The sequence below is a fragment of the Silurus aristotelis genome, assembly GCF_946808225.1.
Source record: "Silurus aristotelis genome assembly, chromosome: 13".
NCBI lineage: Eukaryota > Metazoa > Chordata > Actinopteri > Siluriformes > Siluridae > Silurus > Silurus aristotelis.
The window spans coordinates 14682989-14702152 of record NC_139586.1 but is presented as its reverse complement, the minus strand read 5'-3'; the positions used below and the strand labels follow the sequence as shown (position 1 = coordinate 14702152).

The 19164-nt window shown below is 37.1% G+C and overlaps 1 pseudogene across 1 annotated transcript; it reads left to right on the top strand.

Moving 5' to 3' along the window:
- The first annotated feature begins 952 nt into the window (after positions 1-952).
- Positions 953-18470, top strand: LOC310736193 (sulfotransferase 6B1-like; annotated as a pseudogene). Its single transcript, XR_014538191.1, has 9 exons — positions 953-1018; positions 1075-1195; positions 15060-15251; positions 15596-15698; positions 16128-16217; positions 16519-16645; positions 16746-16840; positions 17105-17261; positions 17453-18470. The product of XR_014538191.1 is annotated as a sulfotransferase 6B1-like (transcript).
- The last annotated feature ends 694 nt before the right edge of the window (positions 18471-19164 follow it).

Sequence of the window (19164 nt, the reverse complement as noted above, 5' to 3'; positions counted from 1 at the left end):
TAAACTGGTGATTTTTGTTCATTTTGCTTGCTTGGGGGTTTCAATTTAGCGGTAATGTATTATGTGTTACCGGCCGGAGCAGCCCCTTCATGAAGGTAGAGGATGTAAGTAAGACATGTGACCGAGGCAAGCATCCTGACATGCATGAAGTGTGAGCCATAGACAGATGTAGCAGAAAGAATCCGGTAATTTTCCAAAATAAAACATAAAACAGAATCAGATAATAAAGAAAAACAGAAATAATGTAAGTTATGTATTCTTTCTACGCGGCCCGGTACCAATTGACCCACGGACAGGTGCCGGTCCGCGGTCCCGGGGTTGGGGACCACTGGTATAGTATACTATATAGTTGTATAGTTTAACAATACAAATTGTGCTATTATTGCAGCTTTACACAAATATATAAATTCAGGATATACACTGTACAATTTTTAAATGTATCCTTAATGAGCATGCCAGAGGTCAAAGTGTCAAAAAAACTTCCTGAGATATTATGAGGAAGAAACTGTGAGGGGAAACAAACTACAATAGACACAGGGATAGCACCATTAGAAATAATTTCCTTCAATAACTGTGTACTATATGGTTCCTTTTAGGATTTTGAGCTGCATCAAAATGCTTTGGGAATGAGTGTTCACGCTCTAAAATATTGTGTGTAATCAGTCAAAAAACTGGACGCTGGTCGTCACTGGCGGGGTGACGTCACCACCAGAAAGTTTAAAACACACATGGAGTGTCAATCATCAAAAAAAAAAAAAAGAAACAATTAAAGCAAGCAAGAAAGTCAAGCCAATTTCTGACTGAGCGTTTCTCCTTGGGAGCAGAGCACTCTAAGTCTGTTCTCAAGGGAGCCGACTGCGCTCATTGTGCTCGTATGTCTTGCAGTTCATATCCTGGGTCAGTTATAAGAAGCAGCAGACACCCTGTCGAGGCAGGGGTTGAGACCTGGGGAATGCCAGCTCCACCCCAACGTGGTGGAGCAGGTTTGGGGGAGATTCGGAAAAGGCCAGGTGGATCTGTACGCGTCTCTAGAGACATCGCACTGTTCCTTCTGGTTGTCTCTTACTCCTCCAGCCCCGCTTTTGGGGCACCTTTTCTGTCAAGATTGCGTTCTTGTTGGCTATCTGCTCTATCAAGAGACTAGGAGACTTGCAGGCCCTTTCTGTGGCCTTATCCATCCTGGAGTTCACCCCAGGTATGGCCAGTGCCTTCCTTTACCCCAAAATGGGTTACATCCCCAAGGTGCCCTCGGTCAGGTTACAGGCATTCTATCCTCCTCCATTCCAGGCCCCAGACCAGGAAAAAATGAACTGGCTGTTCAGTCTTCAAAGGAAGACTGATCAGCTGCTCGTCTGCTACGGACCTCCTAGGAGCGGCTAATAAGCAGTTCCCTGGTCTCTCCACTCCTTTAGGTGTCAGATCTCACTCCACCCGGAGTGTGGCTGGCTCAAAAGCTTGGTCCTCTGGAGTACCCCTCCAAGACATTTGCAACGTTGTGGGTTGGTCCACCCCACTGACCTTTGTGCGGTTCTATAACCTGGACGACAGTGCCACTCCTGGCTCCTCTGTCCACCTTCTGCTTAAACATACACACTAGGCAGGGACTGGTCAGTCTGGTGTAATTGGACACTCGTTCCCAAAGCATTTCGACGCAGATTGAGTTCCTGAAAGGGAACGTCTCTAGGTTACGTATTTGACCCTAGTTCCCTGAGGGAACGAGACGCAGCTTTACTTTATGTAAGTTTTATACTTCCTGGTCGTGACTTCACCCTGCCAGTAATGGCCAGTGTCCAATTTTTCCACTGATTTTTCTTCTTCTTTCAGCTTCTCCCATTAGGGGTCAGCACAGCGGATCATCCGTCTCCATACCCCCTGTCCTCTACATCTGCCTCTTTCAACCCAAACAATTTTTGACTGATTACACACATTATTTCAGAGCGTGAACAATCAGGTGCGTTCCCAAAGCATTTCGACGCGGCGTAGAGAGGAACTAGGGTTACATACATAACCGAGAGTCAGTGTCATAACAGGTGAGTGCATATGGATGCAATTACTGAGTATTTTTATTTGGTAGAAAACAGGCAAACAAATTCAAATGGACAGGCAAACTTTTGCAAGAAGTGAGCCAAATAAAACGGCAAAACCAAGCATGAGCAAAAAAACTAAACCCCAAACAAGTGAGGAATAGGAGCACTGTATTCTAAATTGCAATAAGAGGGTGAATCTGAAGCAACTAAATAATGTGAAATGTGATTACTCTTAGGTGTGTAGCATTAGTATCCCAGTGTATATGATTAGTTACTTGGTGACAGTCTGTAAATCCCTGTGGCCATATTCATTGGCCATACTGAGTTCTGATAAAGTTCTCAGAAGCTGTTGAAAATTATCTGACAGTCAAAAAATAGAATTATGCAAACAGGAAACTCATTATAGTTTTAACATGAAGGCTTTTTAGTCGATGTTTGCTGAGTTATTGTATTAAAATTGTTTATATCCGAAGTCTTCATGGATTCATCAAGAAGCTGCAAGAAATTAAAGAGAAGCTGGCAAAAAAAATAACTTTTCATAGCTGCTGTAACGTAAAGAACAAAATAAACTTGTGTCATGGATTGAACCTACTGTTACTGTGAATGCCGAAGATTAATCATTGTCTTATTGCTGTCATATAAGCAAAATTAAAACACTTCAGCATGTGCTGTTATCGGTCAATAATCAACATCAATGAAACAGTAACTCTGCTTCTGCTTGTTGATCACAACACCCCTTCCCTGACTATTTTCTTATAACAGCATGCCTTAGCACATTGTAATCTTCTTTTAAATTTTATTTAGATTCTTATCTTAACCTGCATGTAGTATTCTTATATGGAGTATCCTATTAATTAATTGCGATGTTGATGTATGTTCCTTTTTTAGCATATTCAACTTTTGCTCGTTACCTGTTAGATAAATATACTTAAATATACAATATACAAATGAACCAGACACAACGAAATATAATGCATATGATCCTGCAATCACCAGCGTTAAGCTGTGTTTGTATTGTCTGTGTGTTTGTTTGTGTGTGTTTATCTGTAGCGGGTGATTAGCTCTTGTTTTATCTGTCACTAAAAAACTTTCTTTTCGGCTTCTCCCGTTAGGGGTCGCCACAGCGGATCCTCCGCACGTTTGATTTGGCACATGTTTTACGCTGGATGCCCTTCCTAACGCAACCCTCCCCAATTTATCCAGGCTTGGGACCGGCACTAAGAGTGGCTGGGGATGGTTCCCTGACCGGGAATCGAACCCGGGTCGCAGCGGTGGGAGCGCTGCATCTTAACCACTAGACTACCAGGGGACCTCTTGTTTTATCTGTCACTAATGCTGCATTATTCTAACCCTTCTTACATATTCAGTCTCTCTCTCTCTCTCTCTCTCTCTCTCTCTCTCTCTCTCTCTCTCTCTCTCTCTCTCTCTCTCTCTCTCTCTCTCTCTCTCTCTCTCTCTCTCTCTCTCTCTCTCTCTCTCTCTCTCTCTCAGACACACACAAACACACTGGCCAATGACAAGCCACAACATGTACACACCACACAGCCATGCGCAGGTCAGCTAAAGTTCAGTGTGTGTAGGTAGGCCGCTCAGCAGTTCAACTCAAGTTCACAGTGTGAGAACAGTGGAGAAAGTGTGTGTGTGTGTGTGTGTGTGTGTGTGTGTGTGTGTGTGTGTGTGTGTGTGTGTGCATAACAGAAAAGTCTGTCTCTCATAGGGTCTCTCATTATACATAAATATATTAGTTATACACAGTGTATACAAACAATTGGACTGCTTAATTTTGATAGATTTTCAGGTCTGTTATCATGTCATATGGAGTGAAAATTTTAAAAAAGACTCAAGTGTAAATTTATATTGCACAATTTTAAGTTTTTGTGTTGCACTTTTGAGACAATATCTCATACTTGCAAATATTTATCTCACAATTGTATTATTTTTTATGCTACATCAAACTTCTGTTTATTAAGGTGCTATAGGGGAAACTGAAATTGATGCAGGATGTTGAGAAAATAATTACAATGATGCAATTTAATCTAATGGCATTAATTTACAACTATGAGAAAAAAATTAACAAGTGAATAATACTAATTGTAAAGTTGCATGAAAGTAACTTGCAATTATCAAATTGCGAGATAAAGATGCAAAGTAGTGCTATATACTCACAACTACAAGATAAACAAAGTTGCAATCAGGTGATATTAACTTACAATTATTAGATAAGTAATTTGCAGAAATGTAGTTATATTATTAACTTTAAACAAAAATTTTATTTTCCTTATATTGGTACATTTCCTCAGTTTACATATTTAATATGTTTTCTATCTTCTATTCTTAATAAAATATGGGTCTATAAGGTGTGCAAATCATTGCATTTTGTTTTTATTCACTATTTTCTATTTTATTTATTTTATATGACAAACCCGATTCCAAAAAAATTGGGACACTGTACAAATTGTGAATAAAAAGGAATGCAATAATTTACAAATCTCATAAACTTATATTTTATTTACAATAGAATATAGATAACATATCAAATGTTGAAGTGAGACATTTTCAAATGTCATGCCAAATATTGGCTCATTTTAAATTTCATGAGAGCTACACATTCCAAAAAGGTTGGGACAGGTAGCAATAAGAGGTTAAAAAAAGTTAAATGTACATATAAGGAACAGCTGGAGGACAAATTTGCAACTTATTAGGTCAATTGGCAACATGATTGGGTATAAAAAGAGCCTCTCAGAGTGGCAGTGTCTCTCAGAAGTCAAGATGGGCAGAGGATCACCAATTCCCCCAATGCTGTGGCGAAAAACAGTGGAGCAATATCAGAAAGGAGTTTCTTAGAAAAAAATTGCAAAGAGATTGAAGATATCATCATCTACATCATAATCATAATATCATCCAAAGATTCATAGAATCTGGAACAATCTGTGTGCATAAGGGTCAAGGCTGGAAAACCATACTGGATTTTCATCCTTAGACGGCACTGCATCACATACAGGAATGCTACTGTAATGGAAATCACAACATGGGCTCAGGAATACTTCCAGAAAACATTGTCGGTGAACACAATCCACTGTGCCAATCGCCGTTGCCGTCTAAAACTCTATAGGTCAAAAAGAAGCAATATCTAAACATGATCCAGAAGCGCAGGCGTTTTCTCTGGGCCAAGGCTAATTTAAAGTGGAAAACTGATCTGTGGTCAGACGAATCAAAATTTGAAGTTCTTTTTGGAAACCTGGGACACCATGTCATCCGGACTAAAGAGGATAAGGACAAGCCAAGTTGTTTTCAGCGCTCCGTTCAGAAGCCTGCATCTCTGATGGTATGGGGTTGCATTAGTGAGTGTGGCATGGCAGCTTACACATCTAGAAAGGCATCATCAATGCTGAAAGGTATATCCAAGTTCTAGAACAACATATGCACCTATCCAGACGTCATCTCATTCAGGGAAGACCTTGCATTTTCCAACATGACAATTCCAGACCACATACTGCATCAATTACAGCATCATGGCTGTGTAGAAGAAGGATCTGGGCACTGAAATGGCCAGCCTGCAGTTTCACTCATTAAAAACATTTGACATAAAGAGGAAGATGCGACAAAGAAGACCTGAGACAGTTGAGCAACTAGAAGCCAGTATTAGACAAGAATGGGACAACATTCCTATTCCTGAACTTGAGAAACTTGTCTCCTCAGTCCCCAGACATTTGCAGACTGTTATAAAAAGAAGAGGGGATGCCACACAGTGGTAAACATGGCCTTTTCCCCACTTTTTTGAGATGTGTTAATGCCATAAAATTTAACATCAACTTATTTTTTCCTTAAAATGTTCTCAGTTTAAACATTTGATATGTCATCTATGTGGTATTCTGAATAAAATATTGAAATTTGAAAGTTCCACATCAATGCATTCTGTTTTTATACACAATTTGTACAGTGTCCCAACTTTTTTGAAATCGGGTTTGGGAATTTAGGCATATAACAATCATAATAACATTGTATTGTTTTATTCAGTACAATCCTATTAAAATTTTTTCATTTGTGCTGTAGACATGCAGTGATTCAGTGGAAGAAATGTAATTAATAAATTTTATTTGATTCAAAAAGTGTGATGTCATTTTACAATAAATATTCATACACAATCACTGGCAAAGTTCTGCAGCATAAGAGAAAAAAACACTATTGTTATAATATTATCAGATGAATGGCAAAAAAAAATGAATCCTCTTCTTGTCTCATCATTGATAATTTCTTATAACTCTCAAAAGTGTGTTATTGTTTAATTAAATGTTATTCTTTAATTTAATTAAAACTGAGGTTTCACCATCACAGCTTTATAGTAGATAGTGTTGAAATAATTGCAAAACAATAACTAATTGGATGTTGAGAACTGTAACCCTGACTGAGAATCTCTTTACACTATAAACTGGGTTCTCAGGGACACACGGGTGATGTGTTGTCTGGATTGGCTAATGAGCAGCTTTAGGTAATCTAAGTGGATAAACTTTGAATAGAGGGGGAAGTGCTTCTATTTCCAAACATCATGTCAACATGTTTATCCAACTCGAGTGATAATCCATATACACACACAAGCAGGTCAGTGCCAATCCGCAGCTCTAGGACACTGGGCTTAGTCCCACAATTTGTTTAATGTGTAAACACAAACACACTGAGGAAAAGACTTAAAGACTAATCACCCATTAAGATGTGAATACTTTTGAATAATGATTGAACCACATTCTGGCGCTATAATAATAATAATAACAACAACAACAACAAAATAATAATAATAATAAATACAAATAAATTATAGATGTGATTTACTCTTTTTATACACCAGCATTATGCATCTGTGAAGATTCTCAGCCATCCAGGTGCGGTAATCTGGAAGTCATGTCAACTAGACTTCTATCAGGTTAGATTGAAACATTTCACTACTCATTCGAGCAGCTTCTTCAGTTAAAACCAGATAATTCAGACTGAAGAAGCTGCTCGAATGAGTAGTGAAATGTTTCGATCTAACCTGATAGAAGTCTAGTTGACATGACTCAGCTTCCAGATAGTATGCATAATCTACATTTAGCAATAAATGACATAATACTTTTATCTATTTACCGCATAAAAAATTTGTTCCTGTTAATTCTTAGGGAATAATGATTAACACAAATGTTCCTCAATATCATTAGTTAAAAAAAAAGGAGGCTTCACTATCTCAGTGATAAAATGTTTTTGTTTATACGTTTATTTGGAACATACACACAAAGAGAACTTTCTTGTCTATCTTTTTCTTGCTTTATCTCACCCACGTTCCTGAGTTACATGTGATTTAAAATGTATAAAAAGGCATTTTAAAAACAAAAGACTCTTAGAAGAGGGTTACTAAAGATGGATTTGTGCCAAATAGAGACAGTTGCAATTCACACACATATACACCAAACACACACACACACACACACACACACACACACACACACACACACACACACACACACTTACACATGCATGCATGTTTGTCCACAGTCACGTGTAGCTGCAGCAGGATGCAAGGGGAGGCATTAGGGAGGCTCAAGGCGAGGCGTTTGACCTCCTTTTGCATGGCTGCACCCAGCTGTACAAACTACAGGCTTTGGAACATAGAGGAACTGAACACGACAGTCCCTAGACACTCTTTCTCTCTCTCTCTCTCTCTCTCTCTCTCTCTCTCTCTCTCTCTCTCTCTCTCTCTCTCTCTCTCTCTCTCTCTCTCTCTCTCTCTCTCTCTCTCTCTCTCTCTCTCTCTCTCTCACACACACACACACACACCGATCTCTGTGTTTGTTTTCTAAATAGAGCATGTTTATTGAGAGAGCTCTAAGTAAACAGCAAGTGAAACGTGTGGAGTGATGGATGGATAGAGAGATGGAGGGGAGAGCAAAAAAGATGAACAGAGTCTCAGGGAAGATTTTTTTTATACAGAAAATGTTCTGAAACTGGTTTAGAGTTTATTATTTTATTTGTACAATCTAATCATGATTAGAGCCACTGAATGGCTTAGTGTGTCAGAAATAAACCCTTTTGGCCTCATTTTTGTGTTTTTTGGCCGTTTCTGTTAGAGAGGTTTTTCTCAGATTAACAAAACCAATAAAGCAGTGGATTAACAGGTGATCTGGAGACACAGAGACAAAAAAATATTGAGAGAGAACACAAAGAAGAAAGATAGAAAAAGACACAAGAAACTAAATGTATATTGAGAGGATAGATAACTAATGCTACAATCACGTTTTCTATAAAAAAAGATGTGAGTCTTTTACAGAAGCAGATATGCAAGCATAAACCACAGCACAATCTCCACTATGTTTCACAGATGTATGTTATGGATTATGAGCTGATCCTTTCTTTCTCCACACTTTGTCCTTTCAATTTCTTTGGTCACTTTGGGGTTAATCTTTTATGGCTTATTTTTGTATTTCTTTGTGAATTTAACTTTAGCCTTCTGATTCTGATGAGTGGTTTGAATCAGCTAGAATGAAGCTCTAAATTGTTGCTTTCAAATAATTATTTGATGGTTGGATTTGGTATCTTAACTCCTGTCTAAAAATTGTGGGTGATGTCACTGACTCTGGTATTACTTTTGTTCTGGTGGTTTTCCTCACAGCTGTCACAATGTCTCTGTCTAATGTTGTTCCAGTCATGTGTTCCAATATTTCTGACCAAGTAAAGAAAAATTAGTGGGACAAAAGGTTGCATGTTCTGACTTGTTTAAAACTTGTAGACATAAATATCAATACATTTAGCTGTGATTCTGATCTATTATCCCATATTTATCTTTTGATCTTAAACCCAAATGTGTAAAGCAAAAACAAAATTTTTTTATTATTATTTATTTATTTTCCTTACCCAACATGCTTTGGCAACAGTTACTTAAAATTCATGCCAATAATAAAAAAAGAGAAACAGAGACAAGGACAGAAATATGAACACGAGAGAGAGAGAGAGAGAGAGAGAGAGAGAGAGAGAGAGAGAGAGAGAGAGAGAGAGAGAGAGAAAACAAAAGACAAACAGAAACAGAGAGACAGACAAGGAACAATGGTAGACAGACAAGAGAAAGAGAGAGAGAGAGAGAATGAGAGAGAGAGAGAGAGAGAGAGAGAGAGAGAGATGAAGAGAGAGAGAGGAATAGAATCTGCTCTTTGAGGACACACTGTTTATTCTCACTGACACACTGCTCAGAAGACCTTTCAGTTTCACCTCTGGCTCACACACAGTGTGTGTGTGTGTGTGTGTGTGTGTGTGTGTGTGTGTGTGTGTGTGTGTGTGTGTGTGTGTGCATACATAGATGTGTATGCAAACCACAACATGTGCTTTATGCCTCCTTGTTGGTTAACACACAGTGCACACACACACACACACACACACACACACACACACACACACACACACACACACACACACACACACACACAAACATCACTGCACACAAACATCACTGCACACCTCAACATTGTTTAGCTGTAATAAATGGACATTCAGTGCCACCCAGATGAGAATGGAGACCCTCTTGAGTCTGATTCCTCTCAAGCTTACTTCCTTATACCATCTTAGGGAGTTTTTCCTCGCAACAGTCACCACCGGCTTGCTTAGACACACACACACACACACACACACACACACACACACACACACACACACACACACACACACACACACACACACACACACACACACACAGAGTTGTACAGTCAGTAAGCCAGAGGCATCTTAGTGAAGGTCAGTTCTAAAGATCTGTCTAAAGTTCTGAGATGTGGCTGAGATCTAATTCATTCTGCCAGTGTTAGAACCAACACACACACACACACACACACACACACACACACACACACACACACACACACACACACACACACACACACACACACACACACTAAAGATCTGTCTAAAGTTCTGAGATGTGGCTGAGATCTAATTCATTCTGCCAGTGTTAGAACCAACACACACACACACACACACACACACACACACACACACACACACACACACACACACACAGTTATACTCTCTCACTAATGTCACAGGAAGACTAGACAGTTGTGTTCTGCTGTGAGCTCATGTATGAGAAGGGGGCAGAAAATGCCCATCTGCAAGTGTGTTACACTGGCAGAAAGAAACCCTTACCTGATTACATGTTTTGAAGTCACATGTTCCAGAAAAAGCATGTGTTAGCCTTCACCTTCTCTCTTTTTGTTTTTGTTGTATGGTAAAAAGAACTGGCTTGTGGGTTGGAATTATGAGGTGACAAATTAGTGGAAGACATAGAAACTATAGCTGGCAATAGTATTAAAAACTATTGTTTGTCAGAAATCTTTTTTTTGTTTGTTTAAATAAAACTTTATATTTGGTCACAATATTTTTAAGCTTATATTATCCCTTATTACAGTTTGAATAGATATTTTTTTAAAGATACTGTAGAATGTAAATGATTGAAAAACAAAATTTTTCTTTAGGATAAGAAAGAGGCGTATATGTGTTGATTCTCTGGAATTTATCATCATATAAAACAGATCTTCATATTAAACAATAAAGCAGTGTGTATCCATACGGTTGATGAATACATGAATGGCTTCACTCGTCTATCTCTCCAGCAGATAGATCACTCATTTCCATCCTCTCTTTAACAGAAAGCTGCTCCAGGCAGCTGATGCTGAAATGTCTATGCTGTAATACTGAATGGATTAAGTCCCTAAGAGGAGATAAATCACATCTATTAGCATGTTGTATAAACAGTACATCTACAGTTGACTGATCAAATGCAGAACCCTTAACTCACTCACTCACAGACATCTCACTGGATCTTTTATTTTACACAGTGTCCACTGACATATTAACAGTGGGTCACGTAAATATGTACTAAAATATGTATTAAAAGCTTTTAAAAAGTGGTTTTATAGTAAAAGAGCAACACTCTTGGTGAAATAAAACTTTTTCTAAGACTTCAGAGGGTTAAAGTGATTAGGAGCCGAAAGAATCGACTCTTACTGTTGAACTGAATAAAATTATATGATTCATTGAAAAGAGTCACAATTCTAATGACCACCTTTTTGACTTGACAACACTGACATCTACTGGACATTGTTTATTATTCACATTATTCCAAACACGAGCCAAACACATACTGAACTTAAAAAAAATAATTTTGTTTTGTTTTTTAATATCAGCTCTACATTTAAAATCGCCTGAAGACTTTATGTCCATTAAGATCATATTATAAATATACTATATATTTCAATAAAAAGGATTCTTGAAAATTCTCCAGATCCATTTATAAAAAATAAATTCGCAAATGAATGAACGTTCCGTGGAATCCTCACTAAATAGAACATCCACAACTTTTCTTCTTTTAACTTTACTTCTCTCTCATGGTTTAATACATCTTTATACTTTACGTGGCATGTTAAATCAGAAGTATGGCCAATTTGTAACTCTATGTATATGTTTTATTTTATTTTGTTTTTTTTACCTCTTTCAGTTCCTCATAGGTCACAATCAACACATTAGGGTCATCCACGTGTTTCTCCCAGGCCCTGGCATGGTCAAAATAAGAACCCCAGCACACTGTGGGTAAAAGTCATGCCAGTTTGAGACATACATACTAATAGAGAGTATAATAGAGAGAGAGAGAGAGAAAACAAAAGACAAACAGAAACAGAGAGACAGACAAGGAACAATGGTAGACAGACAAGAGAAAGAGAGAGAGAGAGAGAATGAGAGAGAGAGAGAGAGAGAGAGAGAGAGAGAGAGAGAGAGAGAGAGAGAGATGAAGAGAGAGAGAGGAATAGAATCTGCTCTTTGAGGACACACTGTTTATTCTCACTGACACACTGCTCAGAAGACCTTTCAGTTTCACCTCTGGCTCACACACAGTGTGTGTGTGTGTGTGTGTGTGTGTGTGTGTGTGTGTGTGTGTGTGTGTGTGTGTGTGTGTGTGTGCATACATAGATGTGTATGCAAACCACAACATGTGCTTTATGCCTCCTTGTTGGTTAACACACAGTGCACACACACACACACACACACACACACACACACACACACACACACACACACACACACAAACATCACTGCACACAAACATCACTGCACACCTCAACATTGTTTAGCTGTAATAAATGGACATTCAGTGCCACCCAGATGAGAATGGAGACCCTCTTGAGTCTGATTCCTCTCAAGCTTACTTCCTTATACCATCTTAGGGAGTTTTTCCTCGCAACAGTCACCACCGGCTTGCTTAGACACACACACACACACACACACACACACACACACACACACACACACACACACACACACACACACACACACACACACACACACACACACACACACACAGAGTTGTACAGTCAGTAAGCCAGAGGCATCTTAGTGAAGGTCAGTTCTAAAGATCTGTCTAAAGTTCTGAGATGTGGCTGAGATCTAATTCATTCTGCCAGTGTTAGAACCAACACACACACACACACACACACACACACACACACACACACACACACACTAAAGATCTGTCTAAAGTTCTGAGATGTGGCTGAGATCTAATTCATTCTGCCAGTGTTAGAACCAACACACACACACACACACACACACACACACACACACACACACACACACACACACACACACAGTTATACTCTCTCACTAATGTCACAGGAAGACTAGACAGTTGTGTTCTGCTGTGAGCTCATGTATGAGAAGGGGGCAGAAAATGCCCATCTGCAAGTGTGTTACACTGGCAGAAAGAAACCCTTACCTGATTACATGTTTTGAAGTCACATGTTCCAGAAAAAGCATGTGTTAGCCTTCACCTTCTCTCTTTTTGTTTTTGTTGTATGGTAAAAAGAACTGGCTTGTGGGTTGGAATTATGAGGTGACAAATTAGTGGAAGACATAGAAACTATAGCTGGCAATAGTATTAAAAACTATTGTTTGTCAGAAATCTTTTTTTTGTTTGTTTAAATAAAACTTTATATTTGGTCACAATATTTTTAAGCTTATATTATCCCTTATTACAGTTTGAATAGATATTTTTTTAAAGATACTGTAGAATGTAAATGATTGAAAAACAAAATTTTTCTTTAGGATAAGAAAGAGGCGTATATGTGTTGATTCTCTGGAATTTATCATCATATAAAACAGATCTTCATATTAAACAATAAAGCAGTGTGTATCCATACGGTTGATGAATACATGAATGGCTTCACTCGTCTATCTCTCCAGCAGATAGATCACTCATTTCCATCCTCTCTTTAACAGAAAGCTGCTCCAGGCAGCTGATGCTGAAATGTCTATGCTGTAATACTGAATGGATTAAGTCCCTAAGAGGAGATAAATCACATCTATTAGCATGTTGTATAAACAGTACATCTACAGTTGACTGATCAAATGCAGAACCCTTAACTCACTCACTCACAGACATCTCACTGGATCTTTTATTTTACACAGTGTCCACTGACATATTAACAGTGGGTCACGTAAATATGTACTAAAATATGTATTAAAAGCTTTTAAAAAGTGGTTTTATAGTAAAAGAGCAACACTCTTGGTGAAATAAAACTTTTTCTAAGACTTCAGAGGGTTAAAGTGATTAGGAGCCGAAAGAATCGACTCTTACTGTTGAACTGAATAAAATTATATGATTCATTGAAAAGAGTCACAATTCTAATGACCACCTTTTTGACTTGACAACACTGACATCTACTGGACATTGTTTATTATTCACATTATTCCAAACACGAGCCAAACACATACTGAACTTAAAAAAAATAATTTTGTTTTGTTTTTTAATATCAGCTCTACATTTAAAATCGCCTGAAGACTTTATGTCCATTAAGATCATATTATAAATATACTATATATTTCAATAAAAAGGATTCTTGAAAATTCTCCAGATCCATTTATAAAAAATAAATTCGCAAATGAATGAACGTTCCGTGGAATCCTCACTAAATAGAACATCCACAACTTTTCTTCTTTTAACTTTACTTCTTTTCTCATATTGAAGAATCTCAACATACAGCTAAAGACAACATGTTATGAATATGTTGTTGACGCAAAAAGATTGGAATTATTAGCACCTAAATAAAAAAAGTCTAAATGTGACTCATTATAAAAAAAGCCCCCTTTCCACAGCAGAGTTGTTGAGTAATCAGTAGTTTACTTTTTACTTATTGCTTTATGGAGGAGGAAGAATCCCTCCTGCATGTAAATGAAGGATGCTGCTGAAATGGAAGTTTCCTTTAAATTTACTCAGCAGAGCAACTCTGCTACAATGAAAAATGCCCTGCCAAAAGCAGAATTTGCTGGGTGTCAAAGTACAGAAATCTTTAAATATATAGTAAAAGCTGTTTTAGAAAAATATAGGGTGTTACTAACCATTCTAATTGCTGTTATATTAACTATTATATTGATTTATTTTATTGCTTATCCCAATCCAAAATAACTGAATCTAACAGAACACCTCTGGATTATGGTAGAACAGAAGATTTGCTGCATGAAAGCACATGTGCATGTTAAAATTCTCCAAGAATTGTGTGAAGCAATCTTCAACATCGACCACAATCTCAAAGGGGGCTTCCAACATCTGGTGCAATTTATGATTTTGAATTGAGACTGGTGAGAGCTAAGTAGTGCCCTATAATGTATTAGTGTAGTGTCATTAATTATAAAGTGCTCGCTGAAAGTATAATAAAAAATAACACTTCCTCTCCTAACTCTAAAGTCTAATTATACTGTTTAATTTATGCTACACATATGTTGTTAATAATAATAATAATAATAATAATAATAATAATAATAATAATAATAATAATAATAAGACCCCAACAATGCATACAGGATCACCTAATGTCCTAAAATTTGTCAAAATTTGTCAACCTGAAACACCTGACAATCCCTTTTCATGCAAGCCCTTCCCACACACACAAACACACGCACACAAAAACACTTCCTCTCACACCACTTCAGCCAGCAGTAGAAGAGACACGTGCCTGAAGCAGCAGCGATAAGATGTCTCAGACTTTTCAAGAAAAAAAAAGTCCAACATGGAGCGGGGAATGGATATGAAGGATGAGGAGAAAGTGTATAAGCGAAACGGGATCCTCTACCCCACGATCATGAGCCCACCAGAGAACCTGGATGCCTTAAAAGACCTGGAGGCCAGGGAGGACGATATCATGCTGGTGGCATATCCCAAATGTGGTGCGTAAAAGCTGATTAAAGTATTCCTTTTTCTTACTCAGATATTTCTGCAACTCTTTGAAAAAAGTCTCTCTGGAATGTGCTGGAATGTGAGGAAAAGAGAAAAACATGAGGATCGGATTACACATTACATAACAGCTCCAGTTGTTTGGAGTCCAGTGTGCAGCAGTGTTAGCAATACTAAACTTTGCATTGCAGTTTAGTGAATATTTCCCAAATATGTTGCATAACAAAGAAACATGGGTGTTTGTGCACTGTGAAAAAACTTTCTAATCACTGTATAAACTGACAGACTTCACATGGTTACAAACAGAGTACTTTCTAAGCTTTGATTTTTGTTCCAGGTTGTAACTGGATGGTGGGAGTGTTGAGGAAAATCATGACTACATGTGGATACACATTCCCTGAAAGGCCGCGGCTGAGTTCCACTCTCCAGAAGTACAGAAGGTCTGAACTTGTTTCAAAAGCCTAAAATTATTCAGAGTATAAGTGTACAAAGCTTGCCCCATATACTGAAAGCTTTTGTGTTGTCTTTAATTAGTATTCCTCTGCAGGCAAGCAACTGTTAAGATGCTTCCAAACCTGACATTTTGGAACACATTTTCTGATAATAATTTAGGAAGAAAAAAACAAACAAAAAACTTTTCACTCAGTATGCCTACTGTAACCATGACAACTGACTTAAAATAATGGTTAGTAATCATTAACCTATTTGCTGGGGCTATGTTATAATAGAGAAAGCTTCAGATTCAACCCAATTTCTATTTTAGAATATCTTAACATTACAGGGTTTATTTCATACTGATCCCTGGCTTGTATTTTCAATGATTTGCTGCTGGTTATTTACAAAAATGTGTAAATTATTTGTATTTACAGATTGAAGCAGAGATGCCTTCACGGCGATTTATGGCAACTCATTTGCACCCTGATGACATCCCTGTTTCATTTAAGACCAACAAAACAAAGGTTGGTGTGAGAGCAGTTTGGAGCAGTTGACTGGTTTCACTGTGGCCTTGTTGTGTTAAATTCAGTTTTATCAAATATTTAATCCTAAAACTTAAACTAAAACTAACATGCATATGATTGAGGTTAAATCAGTGTTAAATAAACCATACAGAAGGACTTTAATCATAAAAATTATAATTTTGAGCACATGGTTAGTTTCAGATACATTAAACAATTTAGTCCCAGGGACTCAGGTAATGTTGTGTGATGGATCAAGTGTATTTTCTTCACCTTTACCTTCAAAATGTTATTTGTTTTTCAGATATTGGTGGTGTTTCGAAACCCTAAAGACACTGCTGTCTCTTATTACCATTTTATGAACAACAACCCAGTGCTGCCCAAGACCGAATCCTGGGATAAATTCTTCTCCGACTTTATGTCTGGTGAAGGTGAGTCAAACACCCTAGAGCTTACATAGTCAATTATAATGATTACATTTTTCTAACTATTAGTATGTATGTCTCAAACTGGCATGACTTTTACCCACAGTGTGCTGGGGTTCTTATTTTGACCATGCCAGGGCCTGGGAGAAACACGTGGATGACCCTAATGTGTTGATTGTGACCTATGAGGAACTGAAAGAGGTAAAAAAAACAAAATAAAATAAAACATATACATAGAGTTACAAATTGGCCATACTTCTGATTTAACATGCCACGTAAAGTATAAAGATGTATTAATGTTAAGTAGTATTAAACTTAATATGAAACAACTCCATTTTCATATATTCCCTCATGATTTATAATGTGTTTAAAGTTATTCTAATGCCTTGGTCTCATTTAACACATAAAGTAACAAATAATGCAGAATGCTTTTCTATAACAGCACTGTTTTTTAACCTTTATTAGAATCTGCTTGAGGGTGTACAGAGAATCGCAAACTTCTTCAACTTCCCTCTGACAGAAGAACAGGTCAAGGGGATTGCTGAAGAGAGCACTTTCAGTGCCATGCAGCTTAGCTCGAAAACCTCTCTTGGAAAGTACACCAATGTCTTTTTACGGAAAGGTAATTAAGCCAAGCATGAATCTTGGCCTTGTGAATGGGTTTTCCTATCGGGTCTTGCTTCTTTCTGCTCATTTACTGACATTCAAAAAACATCCTAATAGAGAAACTTGCACATTGTATGTGTAGCATCAGCCAAAAACTAGGTATCCAATTATTTATTTACCTTTGCTACATCTGCTTTTCTGCAACAGGTGAGGTAGGAGACTGGAGGAACCATTTCACAGAGTTTCAGAGTAAACAAATGGATGAGGAGTTCAAGAAGAAACTTTCAGGAACCAAACTGGGAGCCAAGCTTAAATATGATCAGTACTGTCAGTAATCTAAAGTCTGTGGTAAAATGACAATATTTCTTTCCTCAACAGTTATTTTAAGGCATAAAAAATTGCACATTGCACTTTGCCAATGACACTGTTTACAGTATACTACAATATATTAATTACAAACTCGGACATACTGTGATAGCCATAGTAATTACAATTCAGCACCAGGGACACAAATCTTTTGATTACATTCAACAAAATTATTTGTTTAATGATTTGTACATTGCCATTACATGATAGTTTTGAGAGAGTGGTCACTGATAAGAATACAAATATAATTAAAAAAATTTTAGTTTTTCAATGCAACAAAAAAACTCTCATTTTTATACATTCATATACAGCTTATTATACTTTAAACACCACAACAACAGTAGCAAGGATAAGGATTGTCTAGTTTTGGCTTTGTCATGCTCTCTTTTCAAATTCACTGTTCCTCCCTCTACTTTGTTGGAAGGGTGGAGACTTAATTAACCATGCATATATAAGCTGAGCTGCATCAGTGAGTCAGCAGATTTTCATTTAGTTATTCAGTTCATTTACAAAAAACTGTTACAAGTTTGTGTGTTTTTATTTTATTTTACAAATGTACTGAGAAAAAAAGGGCTGCTTAATAACTATTTTCACCTAAGCCAACATCAAATATATTATAATTGCCTGCATTTTGGCATATGCTGAATTTCAAATAGAAAAATAATACTTTTTTTTTTCCTTTGCATGACTCAAATTTTAGTCTACATCATGTTTTTTGTATAAAGACATCATCAAACATTATATATTCATATTATTCGTATTAATCATTTGTGCATTGAAAACTTCTCCAAAGTTCTACTGTACATTTGTCCCTTTTCCTCTCGTTGAACCAGTAAAACTTGCATTCAAACCAAAATAACTAGTTTGTTCAAAACTCTTATGAACAGTTTCTTCACTTCATATAAAATGGTAAAACTCTTATTCAGACAAAGTATTGTTGTTTTAATAACTCCCATCAATGACATGCTCATTTACAGCCGCCAAAAGTAACACATTTATCCTGATTTTTACTGTTGCTTTTCTCAACCAACATGGCTGATGGTGGCAGACATAGCATATCTCAGGCATTTAAGTCTACATTTTATACACAATAACTCAAATCAAATAAGACCAACAAATATATCAGTTATTTAAAAAGATCTCATCTAAATAATAACAAAATTATTTCAAATATATAAGACATGGTTTACTTTTACTGCACACACAAATGTATGGATGTGTAACTTATTTTCCTCTCACCCTGACAAATGCATGCAAAGACTAATGCATCCAACAGCTTGTTGACGTAATGACATGAAGAATTGAGTTTGTTGAGAGCAAAGCAAGGCCTTTACTCTGTATCAGTATAGCATATGCTAATTACTTGGTGAGAGTATAATGAATATTATGACTGTATAATGCTATACAAATGTTAATAATAATAATTAAAAAAAATATTATTCTTATTATACATTCAAGAATAAGATTAGAGTTTTTTCCTCAATAATGCATACTGCATTGCTGTATCCATGTAATCAGCATTTTTGATCTGTGAATAAATAACTAAACAACCT